This window comes from Sarcophilus harrisii, chromosome 1 (genome assembly GCF_902635505.1).
Source record: "Sarcophilus harrisii chromosome 1, mSarHar1.11, whole genome shotgun sequence".
NCBI lineage: Eukaryota > Metazoa > Chordata > Mammalia > Dasyuromorphia > Dasyuridae > Sarcophilus > Sarcophilus harrisii.
Window position 1 is genome coordinate 235,185,383 of NC_045426.1, and position 18,943 is coordinate 235,204,325.

Consider the following 18,943-nt stretch of genomic DNA (forward strand, 5'->3'; position numbering starts at 1 on the left):
TAGAGGAATCTGTATTATCATAACAATGTCTTACAGACAGTTCTATTGAATGGATTTATAAAAATGTAAAAATGTATTTTTAAAAAGTAGAAAAGGATAATTTTTGATTTGTATAACTTTTTTGTGACTTTTCACCTGAAATTAGAAGTAATAGCTTCAAAGCCCTGTGCAAGCCATTTAAAGTCTTAGTGCTCTAGACAATTCTTTAAATTGCAGAGAGATTGTTAATCTACATTAGTAGAAAGAGTTTCTTCATTTGGGAATTTCCTACATCAGTGAGATTACGGGTTTAGTCCCAATCCCTTCACTTTAATTTAGCCTTAAGAGTAAGAGGTTTGTGAAATTATTAGTCCATTATGACCACAAGTTAGAAATTTTTCATAATATCAGATATTTTAAAAGAAAAACTTTAAGAGAGTCACAAATGTAATGAGACCAATTTTTTTCTCTTCTTGAAGAGAAAGAAGCTAGAAGGTAGTAGGATTTATATAAATGTATGTGGAGGAGCAAATGATGAAAGACGAACAATGAAGGAAAAAGGACAGGAGGCGTGAAAGTCAGTCAGAACAGGAAAACTTAAAAAGACACTGAAAAGAAGGAAATAGAATAGGAAAATTAAATAAGAAACGGCAAGGGGAAAAGTGATGTATTGAGACTAACACTCATGTTGCAAGAACAAAAGAAGAGAAATGTTTTATCCATTAACACTTGGCTCTTCTTATTAGTTAATAGAGGATGGATGCCAAACATCCGGATGAAAAGTGAGAAATTCAAGCACTCACCCAGATGTTTCCTAATAACTAGATTTTTGGCACTGTATAGATATAACTTCCAAGTGTTTGACTGAATTGTTCATCTTAAAATCCAGACAGGCTGGCATCCTATAGGTACTGACAAAGGATAATTGGCAACTGACCACACATAATTGCTTTCAAACTCTGATCCTATCTGGTATGTAGTAATAACGCTTAAGATAACTTAAATTGCCATGTGTTTGTGCTGGCTCCTGAACAGTGTAACACCATGAATATTTTTGTATATGAGAAAGAGAATTAATGCCAAACACATTGTCGCCTACCATGAGAAAGGGTGATGGTGTTTTGAAAGGAATTGTGAAATACTTGGAAAGGAAATCAAGATCTTTAATTCAACAGTGCAATGCATACTTAATGCTCATTGTTGATTGATTCAACATTAGAATTTTATAAATAATTTTGATCTAATTCCCAATTTGTGTGAAAGGCAGAAATAGCTTTCCTAGGAACAGTGACCTTTAAACTTTATCAAGTTAGAAGTACAAGAATAATGGATAGAAGCAAATTGAGGTGCTCCTTTTAATGGATTTAATATGAAATATTTATAACATTTAACCTAGTTTTTGATTCATTTTCTCATTTTTTTTGTCCCTGCCACCTCATTCAAAAGGATGCCCTATATTAATATAATCACAGGCAGTTGGTGTATTGCTATATCTTTTAGCTACCTTAGATGGTTTGAGTTCCACTGATTCATGTATATGTATTTATTGCTATCTTTATTTCTGTACCATCTAGATTTCTCTTTATATCATTCCTCTCATCTCCCAGAAAGCCATCTTTTATAACAAAGTTTTCTTTTAAAGAAATGAAAGAAAGAAACAAAAAAAAAATTAGTAAAAACCTATTAAAATGTTGTAAAACTCTGTGGACCTAAAGTTTTGCAAGATGTGGCCGGGGGTTGGGGGGAGGTTTGCAGGAGAGATGTCTCTTCATGTTTATTCTTTTAGAGCCATGCTTTATAGCTTTGCAAAATTCAATTTCTAATGTTTTGTAGTTGTTGCTTTTTCCATTTCTGTTGTTGAAGGTATTGGATGTATTATTTTTTTTATGGTTTTACCTTTTGCTTTGTATCAGTTCAAATAAGTCTTTTTATCCTTTTCTGTAGTCATCATTTTTATTATTTCTTACAATACGATAATATTCTGACCTCTACCAATTTAATATTTTTGTCCTGTATAGATATTTTGGACAGTTCCAAAGTTCCCAAATTGAAAATAACAACTTCTGTATCATTATATTATGATGCCAATATTTTATTATTATGATATAATAATGAATACACTGATGGAACTTATAACCTTCTTATTTGTATATTGGAGTCCTTGTTTTTATTGTAAAATAATAAAACATACTACAAAGGGAACTTTTTTTGCATCTGAAATAATTTTTCCAGTGAAATCAAGATCACATACATAATTATGGAATGTGCATAATGCTTTAAGATATGGAAAACACTTTACAAATAACATTTCATTTAATCTTCACAACAATCCTGGAAGGTCAATGCTTTATTTCCCCATTTTACAGAAAAGGAAACTGAGTCAGAGAATAAGTGAGTGACTTGCCCAAGATGAAGTATCTGAGGCAGGATTTGAACTTCAGTTTGATCCTGACTCTAAGCCTATTGCTTTATCTTCTGAACCACTTAGTAGTGTCTTTCATATTCCCAACTAGTTCTTAGCGGGCAGGGCTTTCATCTGAATTTCATTTTATTTATTTTATTTCTTCCCATCATACCTAGCACAGGGTTAGAGGCATAACAGATGTTAAATGAAAATATTTGTTTATCTGACTTAACTTGGTCTGACTTAACTGCTTATTTATATATTTTTTAGAAGCCAGCTATCTGAACATACAATTTGAAATAAATAGACATTTTTTTTTCTTAAACAGAAGCAACAAACAACACTGTCTTGGCCTTGAGGTGACCTTGGAAAGAAAGTGTGTCCTATGAAGATAAATTTCTGAGCAACTCATCCCCAAAAGGCTCATTGACAGATTATGGATGCTTGTATCTCCAGCAACACAGAAAAACTACCTTCTAGCATGTGGAGAGGTTCCTATCTGTTACGTGATAAATCAGTGAATCTTTCATAATATTGAAGTAATCCATGTTTATTTAGAATTGGAAAAGGGCATTATTCAAACTAGAGAAACTGTACTCCTTTATGGTGAACTTTTATGAAAGGAAGAATGAAGAACTGTGGAATCTATTTGCATAGGAGGAAACTTGGATCTGAGTGAGATGAGCAGGTAAGTACGGGTTGGCGAAATCCGTACAAGTAACAGGCAGGTAGAGAACTCCCTGTTTATACTGGATTCATGGACATAATTCATCAACAAACACTCTTTGCTTGGTGCCAAGGTACATTCTGGACTGAACATCTTGCTTCATCTAAATGAATCCTAGCTATTGCTGTTGGGCTTAAAAGAAAAACAGAACTGAAATATTTTTGGAATGTTTGATGGTCTGGTCAGAAGTATCTTTCAAGGATGCAGCTTCAAGGACTAGATAAATACAGATATCAAGTGCTTAAAAGAAAAACCACATTGTGTGTCTCATATTCTATTTTCTTTCAACCCTCCCAAAATCAATTAGAAAATCTCAATAACTAATTAATCAAAAAAATTTATTGAAAACACTGCTTTGTAAAATCCTGGGAACATTTACATGAACTGATGCTTAGTGAAGTGGGCAGAACCATAGTCTGAATGCAGATTGAAGCATAAAATTTTCACTTTTTTGCCCTTTTTCATATTTTTTCTCTTTTGTTATGATTCTTATTTCACAACATGACTAATGTGGAAATATGTTTAACATGATTGTACATATATAACATATCAGATTGCTTGTTGTCTTGGAGAAGGGAGAGGGGAGGGAGGGAGAAAAAATGGAAATCAAAATCTTATCAAAGTAGGTGTTAAAAACTAAAAAAAAAAAAAAGAAATTGAAAAAGAAAAGAAAACACTTTATGCCTGGCAATGAAAATATAAAGACAAAATTGAATCAGGCTTACATCCTCAGGGAGCTAATACTATATTGGGGAAAATAACACACATGTAACAAACACACAGACACACAGAATATCCTAAAGAGACTTAAAATTGCCTTAAGACTTTTAGAATATCCTGAATACATATATATATATATATATATATATACTATATATAATATGTAATATATAATATAATAACAGCTAACATTTATATAGCAAGGCACTGTGCTAAGTGTTTTTATAAATATTATCTCATTTGATCCTCATGCAACCTAGGTACCATTATTATCCTTAGTTTACAGATGAGAAAACTGAGGTAAATAGAAATTGGCTCATCTAGAGTCACACAATTAGTAACTAACTATCTGAGGTTGGATTTGAATTCAGGTTTTCCTGCCTCCAGGTTCAATGCTCTATCCATTCATTGCACCACCTAGCTGCCTAAGATTTTTTTTTTAACCTGGGAATGGGGTGGGGTGACACTAGAAGTTGGGATAGACCTGGAGAATCAGCAAATGATTTGTGTAGTAGGTGGTATTTAAACTGAAATAAAGGAAATTAGGATTCTAAGAAGTAGAGATGAGGAGAGAGATTCATTTTGAGAGGTGAATCGCCTAAATGTATGTACAGCCTACAAATGTGCAGAGTTGAGAGACAGAGTGTCATGTAGAAAGAATAAATATCAATACAACCAGTTTGTCTGGATTAGAGAATGTGTAAAGAGGGATAATGTATAACAAAGCTGGAAAGATAGATGGGAACCAGGATATAAAGTGCATTGCAAAATGCCAACCAGTTTTCAGAAGAAGAAAGCAAAGCTTTTTTTCTTTATAGTCATATAAAATACCTCAAATCACTATTGACTAGAGAAACAAATTTAAACAACTGTGAAGTCTCATCTTACACTTATCAGGTTGTCTAATGTGACAGAAAAGAAAAATGATAAATGTTGGAGGGGTTATGGGAAAAAATTGGACACTAATGCATTGTTAGTGGAGTTGTGAACCATTCTGAAGAGCAATTTGGAACTATGCTCAAAAAGCTATCTATCAAACTATACCCTTTGATCCAGCAATACCACTATTGGGTCTGTTTTCTCAAGAAATCAAGGAAAAAGAAGGGATCTATATTCCCAAAAATGTTCAAAGAGAATATTTTTGTAATAGCAAAGAATTGGAAATGAAGGAGATGTCCATTAGTTGGGGAATGGTTGAGCAAGTTGTGGTATACTGTTTTAATGATATGCTATTGAGTTATAAGAAATGTAGAGCAGGATGGTATCAGAAAAACTTGAGAAGATTTCTATGAAGTCATGCAAAGTGAAGTGAGCAGAATGAGGGGAACATTGTATACAGTAAAAGCAATCATGTAATAATGACCAACTGTGAATAACTTGGCTATTCACAGCAAACAATGATCCAAAACAATTCCAAAAGATCCATAATGAAAAATGCTATCTACCTCCAGAGAGAGAACTGAGTCTGAATGCAGACTGAAACCTAATTTTTTCACTTCATTTTTCATGCTTTTTGAGGGTAACATAACTAATAGGGAAATAAGTTTTGCACGATTTCACATGCATCACATTTCACATGGTATCATATTTCTTGTCTTAATGGGTGGGGGAGGGGTAAGTGGGAGGAATAGAGAAGTTGGGACTCCAAAATATTAAAAAATGATACATTTGAAAATTTTTAAAAAGCAGGAAAATATATGTCTTATTCTGTGTGTAAAGTTAATCTCTCCACCAAGAGTGAGAGATATGTTCCATCAACTAGAACAGAAGACTGATGTTTTCTGGAATTGTAGTTAGTTGTTATACATTGATCAGTATTAATGCTGAGGGGTGGGAGATACCTTAACAGAGATGGGAGTCCCCAGGCCGTTGTCCTGATTTGCAAGTGAGGTTTTTGGAAAAAAAAAAAAAAAAAAAAAAAAAAAAAAAAAAAAAAAGGTTTATTTTCATTGAGAAACTATTTCCTCAACTGGCTGCTTCCTGATTAGGAAAATAGCAAAGGTTTGGGTACAGATCTTGTTTTTTATTAGCCTTCTATGATTTGGAGTTAGGGAGCCATTAGGGGCTAATTATCAAATCAATAAAGGGTGGTTATTGTTTCCCAGACTAAAGTGACTCCCAGATCAATTGGGAAGTAGGAGATTCCTGTGGGAACCAGGTAGGAGGGTGGGCATCATTTTTAGGAATTTCCCCAGACCAGATGGCCCACCCTTCACAAAGATCAGGGGACACAATTCTATTACATCATTCTTAGCTGTTTTCTTTTACAATACTGTGTTCATTATGTGAATAGTGATCCAGCTTCTGCCTTCTTTACTCACCATCAATTCATATAAATATTCCCAGGTTCTTCCAAATCTATTCCTTTTCATTTCTTCCACTAAAAACATATTTTATTGTATTCTCATATCAAAAATTGTTCAGCTATTTCCCAATTGATGGATAGTCACCTTGTTTTCAGTTCTTTTCTATTATAAAAAGTTGCTATAAATATTTTTTTATACATCAGCCTTTTTATTCTTTTTAAAAAAAATTTGGAGCATATGCCTTGTTATAGTATTGTTGGATCAAACGGGATGTTATATAACATCTTTTTATTGCAAAGTACTTTTACACACAAAATTTCATTGATCATTGTGTACCATTTTCAGTTCTGGGCACCACAGTATAGGAAGGACCTTGATAATTTGGAGAATGACCAGAGGAAGGCAACTAAATTAGTGAAGAGTCTTAGATCATGCCACATTAGGGTCAGCTAAAGAAGTTGTAGGTATTTAGCCTGGAGAAGATAAAGAGGGAACTTGATGGATGTCTTTTAGTACCTTACAGGATGGAAGAGAGTACCTTACACATGGAAGAGAGATTAGACTTGCCTGGCCCAAGAGATCAGACTAAAAATAATGATTAGAAGATGTACTAAAGCAAATTTAGGCTTGATGTAGGAAAAAAATTTCTAAACTACTTATTCATTCTGGACTGCTTTGGGAGGTAGGGGACTCCATTGGAGGTCTTCAATGCAAAGCTAGAAGATTATTTTTTTGGATATGTCATAGTACAGATTTTTTTAAGGGTTATATATTGGAGTAGATAATCACTAGAGTCCCTTACAGCTCCACAATTCTGAGTCTGTGATCTAATTTGTTAAGTAACATGGCAGGTATTAACTAGATAACAGATGAAGTCACTGAGTTTCAGAAGTTAAATGACTTTCTGAAGGTTATAAATGTGACCTAGAACCAAGTTTTCTTATTCTAAGGGAAATGCTAAGACTTTCTTCCCAAGAACATGTTGATAACATTCCTAAAGGGCTAGAAAAATTGTCTTGATGTCTTTGTCAATTTAAATTTTGTTTTATTTTTAATTTGTGGAATAAAAGCATTTTCAGAACATAGTATAATAAAAAATGATTTCACATGAAACTATTTGTCAGTTTACAAAATGAAGTACCTAGAAAGATAATAAAGCTGAAAACCTCAGAGAGAATATGTAGTATATATGATTTCCCTGACAAGATACAAATAACAAAAGATATTATGCAGCTAAGACCTGCAAAATATCAGCTTGGAAAGTTAATTGTTGTTTTTTGAATGAATGGTGCTTGAGATTTATTTCTGAATACATTCCTTCCCTGTTCCTTACACATACAGACATTCCCTAATAATATGGATTAAAAAAAAGATTTAGAAAATTAAATGACATATTTATCTTATCTGACAGTGTATGCAATATTTTACCATAACAGTTCCTCACCTTTGCAATATAGGGCAGGAAAGGGCCTTTTACCTACTATCCTCTCCAGAGTCAAGCTTGATCATTCAGTTTTATTTTGTGGTTGTAGTAACTGTGATTATAGCTTTCTTGATTCTGATTACTTCATGCATCAATTTATGCATTCTCATGCTTCTTTGAATTCTTCATTTTCATTGTTTTTGCATTTTTATATAATGGGTGTCAACAACAGGTTCACATGAGCCTGTTTTGATTTGACCATGCTCCATAGAATCTTAGACCTGCCTTCTAATAATTTCCAGGGAAATGAGACTCAACACTAAAGGCTTCATCTTGTGGAAAATTTGGGATGGTCTCTTGGTTCCTTTACCTTGTGTTTGCTGAAAAAAAAAACATATCAAAGAGTTTTCACTAACAAATCAGAAAGAGTGACTTAGCTGTTGGGCCTGAAAGGGAGTGATTCTTCCTTCAGCTATACTCTTTTTCTTCCCATTGGTCCATTCTTACAGAACTCTGTAAACTCTGAGAGTGTGGGGAAGGTAGGGACCAATACTCAGCTTCCCCCACACTGGTAGATTTGGCTAACTGGTCACATGTAGCAACTTTCTCATCTTCTAATCTAATTTCTGGATTGGCTAATTGAAAGATGTGGGCTTGGAAACATTAATTTGGATAGAGAATCAAATGAAGTTTCATATTTATGCTGATTCAGCAGTCCAATAAAATACTTGATGAATTAATGTTCTAAATGCATCAGTTATTCATCTTCAAAGCAGAGAATAGCAGTAGTTTTAGGTTATTAGTGCTCTTTATTTAATGTTTAATGTTTATTTATGAGTTTCTTGTATTAAAATTCTCTTTTGTGTGGAGGAAATAGCTTATCTTGTACCTCTTTTATGTTGTACATTGACTTGCTTCCTATTCCCTTCTTTTTGGGGAGTTTTCAGGCATAAGCCAAAATTTAATTTTAAAATTTTCCTTGGGGCTCCAGAGTGGGCATATAAGAAAATAGAGAATGCAGGGGACAAAAGATCATAGCTCTAGAAATGAGGTTTCCCTAGAACTGAACCTTGTTTATCCAGTTTTAATAGGTTCAGAAGTGAAAGGAGAGGATGAGTACACTAGTCCCTCCCCCACCAAGCCAATTTTACTGTTGTAAAGGCCTCATAATTTGTTTAGGTATTTTTTAATTGATATCTATTTGGTTGATAGTTTTTTGTTGTCAAACACATATACAAACACAAAAGTGCTGCTGTGAAAATTTGGGTGTATGTGAGACCTTTCTTTCCAATGATATTTCTCAGCCAAAGGGAATGGTCATTTTAGGCATTTGGGGGGGAGTATCATTTCTAGTTGTTTTCCACCCAGAATGGGTGGATCAATTCATACCTCCATCAGTGTGTAGTAATGTACTTCTGTTTATGCAGTCCTTCCAACATTGACTATTTCCATCTTATGCTAACTTTGCCAATTTTCTAGGTGTGAGGTAAAACCTCAGATGTGTTGTGATTGGCATTTCTCTTACTCTTTATGATATGGATCAATCTTTTATATAGCTCTTAATTGTTTTCAATCTTTCTTTAGAAGAGTATTTATTAATTTTTTTGGCTACTTATCCATGGGAAAATGACTATTTTACATATTTGTACTGATTTCTATCATGTCTTAGATATCTGTCTCTTAACAAAGATATTTTTGAAATTTCCAGAACAACATACTAGTTTTTTTTTTGTTTTTTTTGTTTTTTATTTTTTTATTTTTTTATTTAATAGCCTTTAATTTACAGGATATATACATGGGTAACTTTACAGCATTAACAATTGCCAAACCTCTTGTTCCAATTTTTCACCTCTTACCCCACCCCCACCCCCTCCCCTAAATGGCAGGATGACCAGTAGATGTTAAATATATTAAAATATAACTTAGATACACAATAAGTATACATGACCAAAACATTATTTTGCTGTACAAAAAGAATCAGACTCTGAATTATTGTACAATTAGCTTGTGAAGGAAATCAAAAATGCATGTGTGCATAAATATAGGGGTTGGGAATTCAATGTAATGGTTTTTAGTCATCTTCCAGAGTTCTTTTTCTGGGTATAGCTAGTTCAGTTCATTACTGCTCCATTAGAAATGATTTGGTTGATCTCGTTGCTGAGGATGGCCTGATCCATCAGGACTGGTCATCATCTAGTATTGTTGCAGAACAACATACTAGTTATAAAATGCCATAATTTTAAAAATTACATGCCATTGGATTTTGAGGTATTGAATTTGGTGTGAACGTAATACTCCCAATTTTTCTTCTTCTTCTTCTTCTTCTTCTTCTTCTTCTTCTTCTAGAGTTATAGAAGAGTGACTGAGGTTGGACAGTGTCTTAGAAGCAAAAATGTCTTTTGGTAAGACATTTTAGTTATTGTGAGTTTTTTTCAGAGTCTGTATGCTAAACACATTTCACAGACGCTAGTGGTTTGTACAGTTCTGAGTTCCTTTGGGAGCAGCTTTTACTTATAGACAAAACCTAACTTGATTTCTATATTTGTCCTGTTCATTTCATTTTTAGAACAATTTCAAGCACTTATTTAGGAACTAAATAATAGTGATTTGGTAGTTTTAGTATAAGATTTAATGTGGAAAGATTCTGATCTCGAGAAGATAGATGATGGAAAGAGAGAGGAAAGAGAAAGAAAGGAAAATCAACATTGATCAAGGATTCATTGAGGGTGCTTTTAAGTACAATTCTGTGTTACAATATCAACTCTGCCCATTCTTTCATTCTTTCATTCTTTTTCCCCTCCTTAGGATTCCCCATCCAGGAAAGATGTTTTTGTTGACAGATTTTAATTTCATTGAATACTCATATATGATATTTGTTACTAATGGAACCAATCAGAGTTGATTTATGACTTTATAGGCCCTTTTTTTTCCTATTCTATCTTTGCATAGAAGTATAATCTTCAGCCTTTTCACTTTTATCTAAATACTAAGTACTACTAAATATCCTTCCTTCACAGCCCAGGTCAAGTTGTATCTTTTACTGCAGCTTTTCTCCACTCATGAATTCCAGTGTGTTTCCTCCAAGTTTTGAATTTCCACAGAATTTTACTCTGTGCCACTCACTTGTCACTTATTGGGGAGGGCAAATGGGGTTTTGCCTCAGGGTGTTGGAATTTAGAGGGCACTGACAGCAATTATATTTCTTTAGCAGGTAGAAATGACAGAGCTTCCTCCCTATCTAGTGAGAATAATTATTTAAAATAAGGTATCACCATAGATCACCCTCCTTCCTCCCAAGTAGTCACACCATATTTAAAGATGAACTACTACTCAGTAGTCTATTCTTTCCTGTTTCTTCTCCATCAGCAGCCTCTGCATCTATGATCCCGTAGTTTCTACCTAGAGGAAGATCTCTCCTAGCAGGAGATTTAAGTTTCAAGGCCTCCCCTTTCCCTTCTAAACCTGCTGCTTGCCCCAGTGTGTGTTTTTGGTACTTGGTCCAGGAATAGGAATTGCTATTTATACCTCTGGTACTTAGATTGTTTTGTATTTTACAGTTAGTTATCATCCCAAAAGTAAATGCCTTGAGCTAATAAAGCAATTGCAAACATTTTAAGGACAGGAACCAAGTCTGAAGTTATTCTTTGTATCCAGAACTTACCCACAATCTTTATATGTGCATGAGTATGGACTGATAGTTAACATTTAAATAGTGCTTCAAATTTTGTAAAGTGCTTTGTATGTTCATTGGCTAAATAGCAAATATGAGAAGTAGATGCTATTGTTACCTACATTTTACAGATGAAGATATTGAGGCTAGCTCTGAGGCATACAACTAGTATCAGTGACAGTATCTGAATAAGAATAAGAAGGATAACAAATGAACAGAGACAGACAACTGTTGTTTGGATTGAGAGAAATAAAGGGGGTATAATTTCATTTTCCTCCATGGGCAAAATTATAGACTTTATTATTTTACTTTTATTACTTAGAAAAGTAATAAAAAGCCAAGAAATTCTGATTTAGAGGGGCAACTCCCAAAATATGTGTCTTGTTTTTTCCTCTGAGAGAGAGCATGGTATAATGACTAGATCATTAGAATCAGAATTAGAAAGATCTGGATTCATATCCAACCAATTTTAGTTTTTTGTTTCAGAGCTTATGCATCTCTCTGTTATTATAATTTACAGTTGAGTTTTGATTTGTATACAGGTGATAAAAATCTGGTTTCTTGGATAATTCTTTCTAGATAATCATTTAATATGCCTACTTTTAAAAATATGTCTGTTATAAACCTCTTAAAAGTGGATAGAGATGGGGGCTGAAGGTTAAAAGGATAACTTTGCTTCCATCCTAATGATCATGGTAATTTAAAAATATGTAGGCTACTGGAGAACTTACTTAATAAACATTGATATGGAGAAAATGATGGGGTTACTTGCTAAAGTCTTCATGCCATAAGATATTTATGTTACTCATTAGGCTGGTAGGTGCCTAGAAATCTGTGTACATTGACTTCTTTCTCCCAGAAATAAGCTCTGTTGATTATTAATTAAATTGCATATAGTATAATATAAATCTCCCCATGCTTATTACATTCATCTTGCAAATACTAATGAGAATGAGTTTCTCAATTATGGAAGTGGAAATCTTGTACTTGTAGGATGGAGTGAGCAACAACAGGACCCAGATTCCCTGTTGATTTGCAAAATCTTCTTAGATTTGTGCTGAAATAATAACTATTATCATTAAATGAGAAGTTTATGATTTGGGAAGTAATAAGGGACTCCTTTTCTTTCGTTTCTTAGTATTCTTCAGTGTGGAGATTAGGGGAGGTGAAACTATTTTGAAACTTTCCTTCCTATTTTCTCCAGCAATTCAAAGCAACTTTGATAAACAAAAATTGCCAACCAATCTCATCAATCATTTGGAGTTCTCAGCAATTACAAATAGACTGATGATTGAAGGTAAAATAATAATGTCTTACTTTACACTGGGCTATATTTCCACTAGTTAAAGTGGGAGAGAAAAGGCAAGATTTCACAGTATAAGTGAATTCATTACTCTTCCACAGAAATAGTAAAGACAGGAAGTTAGGCTTATAGTTTTTATTTTAACCACAGGAAAGAAATTGGGTTGCCCCTGGCAGTGTGAAATGTATTATTTTCTACAACTGGTCCTCCTGCAGGCACAGCTAGTCTGATATTCTACTCTTGGCTTTGGTTGATGATCAAGAAACTTAAAATATGAGGTTACTTTTATGATGTTTCTTTTCTATGTAGCCTATCCATTTTTGCAAACTCTTCTAAGAGAAAATGAGGAGAGAAAGCCTATGCAGAAAAGATTTTTTTTCTTCGTATTTCTATGAAAATGGACAATTTGACATTAAATCAAATAGGGTCTCAATCAAACTTTCCACCAAAAAAAACAACCCAAGTATCTTTCTAGGATTAATTCAAGATAGTGAGATTATATGGTAGGTAGAGACCTAGATCTGGACTCAGGAAAACCTAATTTCCAATTTAGCTTCAAATATTTATCTTCTATGTAACCATGAGCAAAATCAACTAGCCTCAATTTCCTCCTTGGTAAAATGGTGCTAACAATAGCTTCTATCAACATTCTACAGATAAAATGAGATAAAGGATGATTTTCAAGTTCTAGAGGTCTAACTATTTTCTCCATTTTTTTTGGCTTCCCTATTTTACAGGTGAAATATGTGAAGAATGTTTACAACATTTTGGTTTGTTGGGTTATATAAGCCTGTGGAATGAAAAAAAAAATTGTCACATATACCTATTTATCTAGTTCCTATGTGTATATGTGGAAGAATGGAGAGTTGGAAATGTAAACAAAAAATTCTACAATCGCATCTTCAGAAATGTAACAAAGGATTTTTTATAACCTAGGATAAGTGCTGATGACTGCACTTGGTGCCAACAGCATGAAGGGACCTGTCAGTGGAGCACTGGAGCTGGAGTAGGGCTAATACCACCCTACGGGGAGAGAACATAAGCAGGAAAGAACGTGGCAGGAGAACAAAAGGCTACTGACAGGGAGGCTGGTCTCTTATCTCCTAGGGGATCTGAACATTTAGCAGCTTCCTATTTAAATGAATAATTCTTTACAACCAAAAAGTAAGATTCTCCCCACACCTTTATCCAAGAAGCTTTATTAATTGGGGTAGGATGGCATGATAGGTAAGATAGATGATACTGAGGCTGGTCTGTTTGGCATTCAAAACCCTTCATAATCTGGCTACCTCCTACTTTCCAGTCTTCTTAAACCTTATTTGCCAACACAATACTCTTTGATCCAATGACATTGTCCTTCTGGCTGTTCAGAACAAGATGCTCCATCTCTTGGTTCTGGGGATTTTCACTGGCTGTCCCTCATGCCTGAAATCCTCTCCTCCTCTGCTTCAACTACTGACTTCTCTGGCTTTCCTTGTCTTCTACAAGAAGCCTTCCTCAACCCTTTTTAATTCCAGTATTTTCCCTCTGTTATTTCCTATTTATTCTGTATTTAGCCTATTCTGTATCTAACATGTTAGATGTTAGACGTTGTTAGATACCAAGCTTCTCAAGGGCAGGGAATGTCTTTTGTCTCTTTCTATGTTCCCAACACAGTACCTGACACATAGCAGGCACTTAATAAATATTGATTGATTGATTGGTCTCAGGTTCAGATTTAGCATGAAATGAAACACTTAGACATCTAACAGTTAACAAAAAGTCTTGTTAGTCATAGGATGGAAAGGGTATTCAGCAAATATTACATTGAATTAATTGGTTGCAGCTTCCTCATTTCTTTGAATGCTACTGTGAGCCATTGTTCAGAAAAAAGTTCCTGATTCTTGCCAAAATCAAGCCTGAGATGAGGGAGGAGTTAAATAAAACCCAAATCCCAGAAGCCCAAATTTTCTCTTTTCCTCTCTCCCCTCCATAACCCCTCCTTGAAGAGGCAATTTGATATTGATTATACATTTACAGTCATGCAGAACGTTTCCATATTGCATGTTTCAAAAGAAAACACAAGCCCCACAAAAGCAAAAATAACAAAGTAAGTAAAGAATGCTTCACTCTGCATTCAGACTCCATCAGTTCTATCATTCAAGGTGGATAGCATTTTTCATCATAGGTCCTTTGGAATTGTCTTGAATTATTGTATTGCTGAGAATAGCCAAGTCATTCTATATAGAGAGTTGGAAATGTTGCTTCTGCATCAAAGCGGGAGGGAGCATGTGTATGTAATAATCCATCTGTAAACGTTTATGTGATAGCAAACATGTAATTGGTTTTTGCCAATATAGTTACTTACAATAAACTATGACCAAATAAAGTGAACATCAGTGGGAGATGTAATTAGGATTGGGATCTCATGCTCTCATGGGGAAAGTAGACACTCTGAATAGTCTGTAAACTCTGTAATATTCAGGCCATAGATAATCAGGGGAGGGACTTGCATTTTAGGGTACGAAAAGTTATACTTTGGCACTTTAAGGGTATGCCTATTTGTGATACTTGTTTTTACAAGATAATGAATAAAACCTTTTTCTTGGCTTCATCAGCAAGTGTGTAGAGTACTGGTCAAACATTTGTCTCTAGCAATTAATTCATCATCATTACAATATTACTGTTACTGTGTACCATGTTCTCCTGATTTGGCTCATTTCACTGTTCATGTTAAGTTCTCTCAGGTTTTAGTGAAAGTATCCTGCCCATAACTTCTCCTAACACAATAGTGTTCCATCACAATCACATACCACAACTTGTTCAGCCACTCCCCATTTCATAGACATTCCCTCAATTTCCAACTTTTTTTAACCATGGAAAATGAGCTGTTATAAACATTTTTGTACATAGGTCCTTTTTATCGCATTTGGGGTACAGATCTAGTAGTATTATTGCTGAGGCAAAGGCTATGCAGTGTTTTAGTTCTTTGGGTATCATTTCAAATTGCTCTCCAGAATGGTTGGATCAATTCACAACCGCACCAACAGTGCATTAGTGTTCCTATTTCACACACACTCCACATTTCCCTTTTTAAGACAAAACAACTTAGGGAGTCTCATCAAATCTAAAAAGAATGTGAGTCATTCTTCAGTTGATAAATGGTCAAAGGACATAAAAAGTTCTCCAATGAAGAAATCAAAACAATTTATAGTCAATCATATGAAAAAAGTTCTAAATCATTATTGATTACCGAAATGAAAATTAAAACAACATTAAAATGTCATTTTATACCTATTTGATTGGCTAAAATGATAGAAGAGAAAAGTGATAAATATTGGAAAGGATGTGGAAAAATTTGGATCTTAATTCATTTTTAGTGAATCTATGAGCTAATAAAACCATTTTGGAAAGTGAGCTGGAATTATACCAAAACGTTATTAAATTGTCTATATCCTTTGATCCAGTGATAACACTATTAGGTCTGTTTCCAAAGGTGATCAGGAAAAAAGAAAAAATAACCTATATGTTCTAAACTATAGCAGCTCTCTTTGTGGCAGCAAAGAACTGGAAATTCCCAAGGATGCTGTCATTTGGGAACTGGCTCAACAAATTGTGGCTATGAGAAATGATGAATTCCAAGTCATTCTCCAATTGATAAATGGTCAAAGGATATGAACAGACAATTTTCAAATGAAGAAATTGAAACTATTTGTAGCCACATGAAAAGGTGCTCCAAGTCACTAATGATCAGAGAAATGCAAATTAAGACAATTCTGAGGTACCACTACATATATGTCAGATTGGCTAAAATGACAAGAAAGGATAATGATGAATGTTGGAAGGGATGTAGGAAAACTGGGACACTGATATATTGTTGGTGGAACTGTGAACACATCCAGCCATTCTGGAGAGCAATTTGGAACTAGGCTCAAAAAGTTATCAAACTGTGCATACCCTTTGATCCCGCAGCGTTACTACAGGGCTTATATCCCAAAGAGATCTTAAAAGGAGGGAAAGGAACCTACATGTGCGAAAAATGTTTATGGCAGACCTTTTTATAATGGTAAGAAACTAGAAACTGAGTGGATGCCCATCAGTTGGAGAATGGTTGAATAAGTTATGGTATATGAATGTTATGGAATATTATTGTTCTATAAGAAATGACCAGCAGGATGATTTCAGAGAGGCTTGGAGAGACTAACATGAACTGATGCTGAGTGAAATGAGCAGAACCAGGAGATCATTTTACACGGCAACAAGAAGACTAAGTGATGATCAATTCTGATGGACATGGCTCTCTCCAATATTGAGATGATTCAAACCAGTTCCACTTGTGCAGTGATGGAGAGAACCATCTACACCCAGAGAGAGAACCATGGGAACAGAATATGAAACTTTGTTTTTTTCCTCAGTTTTTCTTTTTCTTCCTTCTTGATCTGATTTTTCTTGTGCAACCAATAACTGTATAAATATGTATACACATATTGGATCTAACATGTATTTCAACATATTTAATATGTATTGGACTACCTGGCAGATAGGGGAAGGGATGGGGGGAAGAAGGGGAAAATTTGCAACAAAAGGTTATGCAAGGGTCAATGTTGGAAAAATTACCCATGCATATGCTTTGTAAATAAAAAAGAAAAGAAATGATGAACTAAATGATTTTAGAAAACACAAGATAATGAAGAGTGAAAATTGAAGAACCGAGGGAACATTGTATACAGAGACAGCAATATTGTTTTAAGAACAACTTTGAACAACCAGGTCATTCTGTGATAGACAACCAAACTAACTGCAGAGTTCCTGTTAAGGAAGATGCTATTTGCATCCAAAGAACTAACTCTCTCTCTCTTAATCTCTCTCTCTCTCTCTCTCTCTCTCTCTCTCTCTCTCCCTCTCTCTCTCTCCTCTCTTCTCTCTCTCCTCTCTCCTCTCTCTCTCTCTCTCTCTCTCTCTCTCTCTCTCTCTCTCTCTCTTCTCTCTTTCATGCACATGAAATTATTTCTAGTGGTAATGCAATGAGGGTAGGTATAGAGAAAAAAGAAAGTTATATGATAATTTTGTTATGTTTAAAAAGTTGTTGTTGTTTGTCCTTCATTCTCAAAGATGACCATGACATCAAGAATGTAGTGCCATGATATGTGAATGAATTGGATTTAATGAGGGAGGACTGTTCAAGGTCACTAGTCTCACTTGCTCTTACAGAACTCTTTGGATCCAATGACCAGATACAGATTACAATGATTGGACATAGCCCTGGATGCAGTGGGAGACCTTCACCTTTTTAAGCTAAAGTCTTTAACAGGTCTCAGTTTGACTGAGGCAATACTCATTCAGTGATTAAGATTAAGTTTGAGGCAGAAAATGACCTTTTTAACCTAGCCAAATAATAAAAGTAAAAAATAAAAAGGAATCAATCTGAGAAATCAAGACCCTCAGGATTAATGGTCAAAATAACATCAATTAGTATTCACTCTGAGGCCATCAGAATTAAAACAAAAACCAATGGGATTGGTCTGGGACCTTTTGTTGGCCAATAAATAGGAGCCATAGAAATTTATATAATAATAAACCTTCAGGTGCACTAGTCTTTTTTTTTCTATTCTATTTTGTTATCTTATTTCTTAAATTCATAATGATAAAAAATTAACAGAGAGAATATATATTTATATGTATGACCCAGCATTCCAGAGCTCTTCAAGCATTTCCTTGAAGAAGCAGAAGAGTAATAACTTACCCTTACCCACTTGGGTAATTGCTCACACACTAGTGAATTCATATTCTGGTCTAATCCCTGTCCTGATTTGCCAGAAGCCATGGCCCTGGGGAATCTGTTTGGATAGGCAAAACTAAGGTGGAACTTAAATGTTGATTCAGAATTCCCACAAAATGCTTCATATATTGATACTTTGAGTTCATCAAATAATTAATATCACAAAAGAACAAAATAATAGTTTTAAGTCATTACTGATATTTGACTTGGGCTTTTGAGGATCTTGTGATAAGTATTTCTTTTGTGTTGTTGGAATAAATAATTGCTTCATACCTGATTTACATTATGAGTAGTTTTTCTTTGTAGGGGAGTCCCTTGACAGAAGCCAAACTACTAAGATAGTATCTGGAGCTCTAGGATATAAAAGTCCTATGAAAAAAAAAAGTCCTATTCCTCTCTGTAGAGTATTAAACCTTGCAAGATCAAACCTTGTCTGTGGGGGGAGGGGGTCCAGAGTGGAGAGTAGCCTTTTAATAGAGAGTAAGAAGACAAATGCAACAACTCATTTTTGGTTGTTAATGTTACATACCCAACCCAAAGATCACTGCCCTATGCATTAAACTATCTTCACTGAATTTGCTGCCTCTTTCTTCTAGTGCCATCTTTGGCTTTTGGTCCTGGAAGGTTTTCTCTCCACTTGACTCATTTGTCTG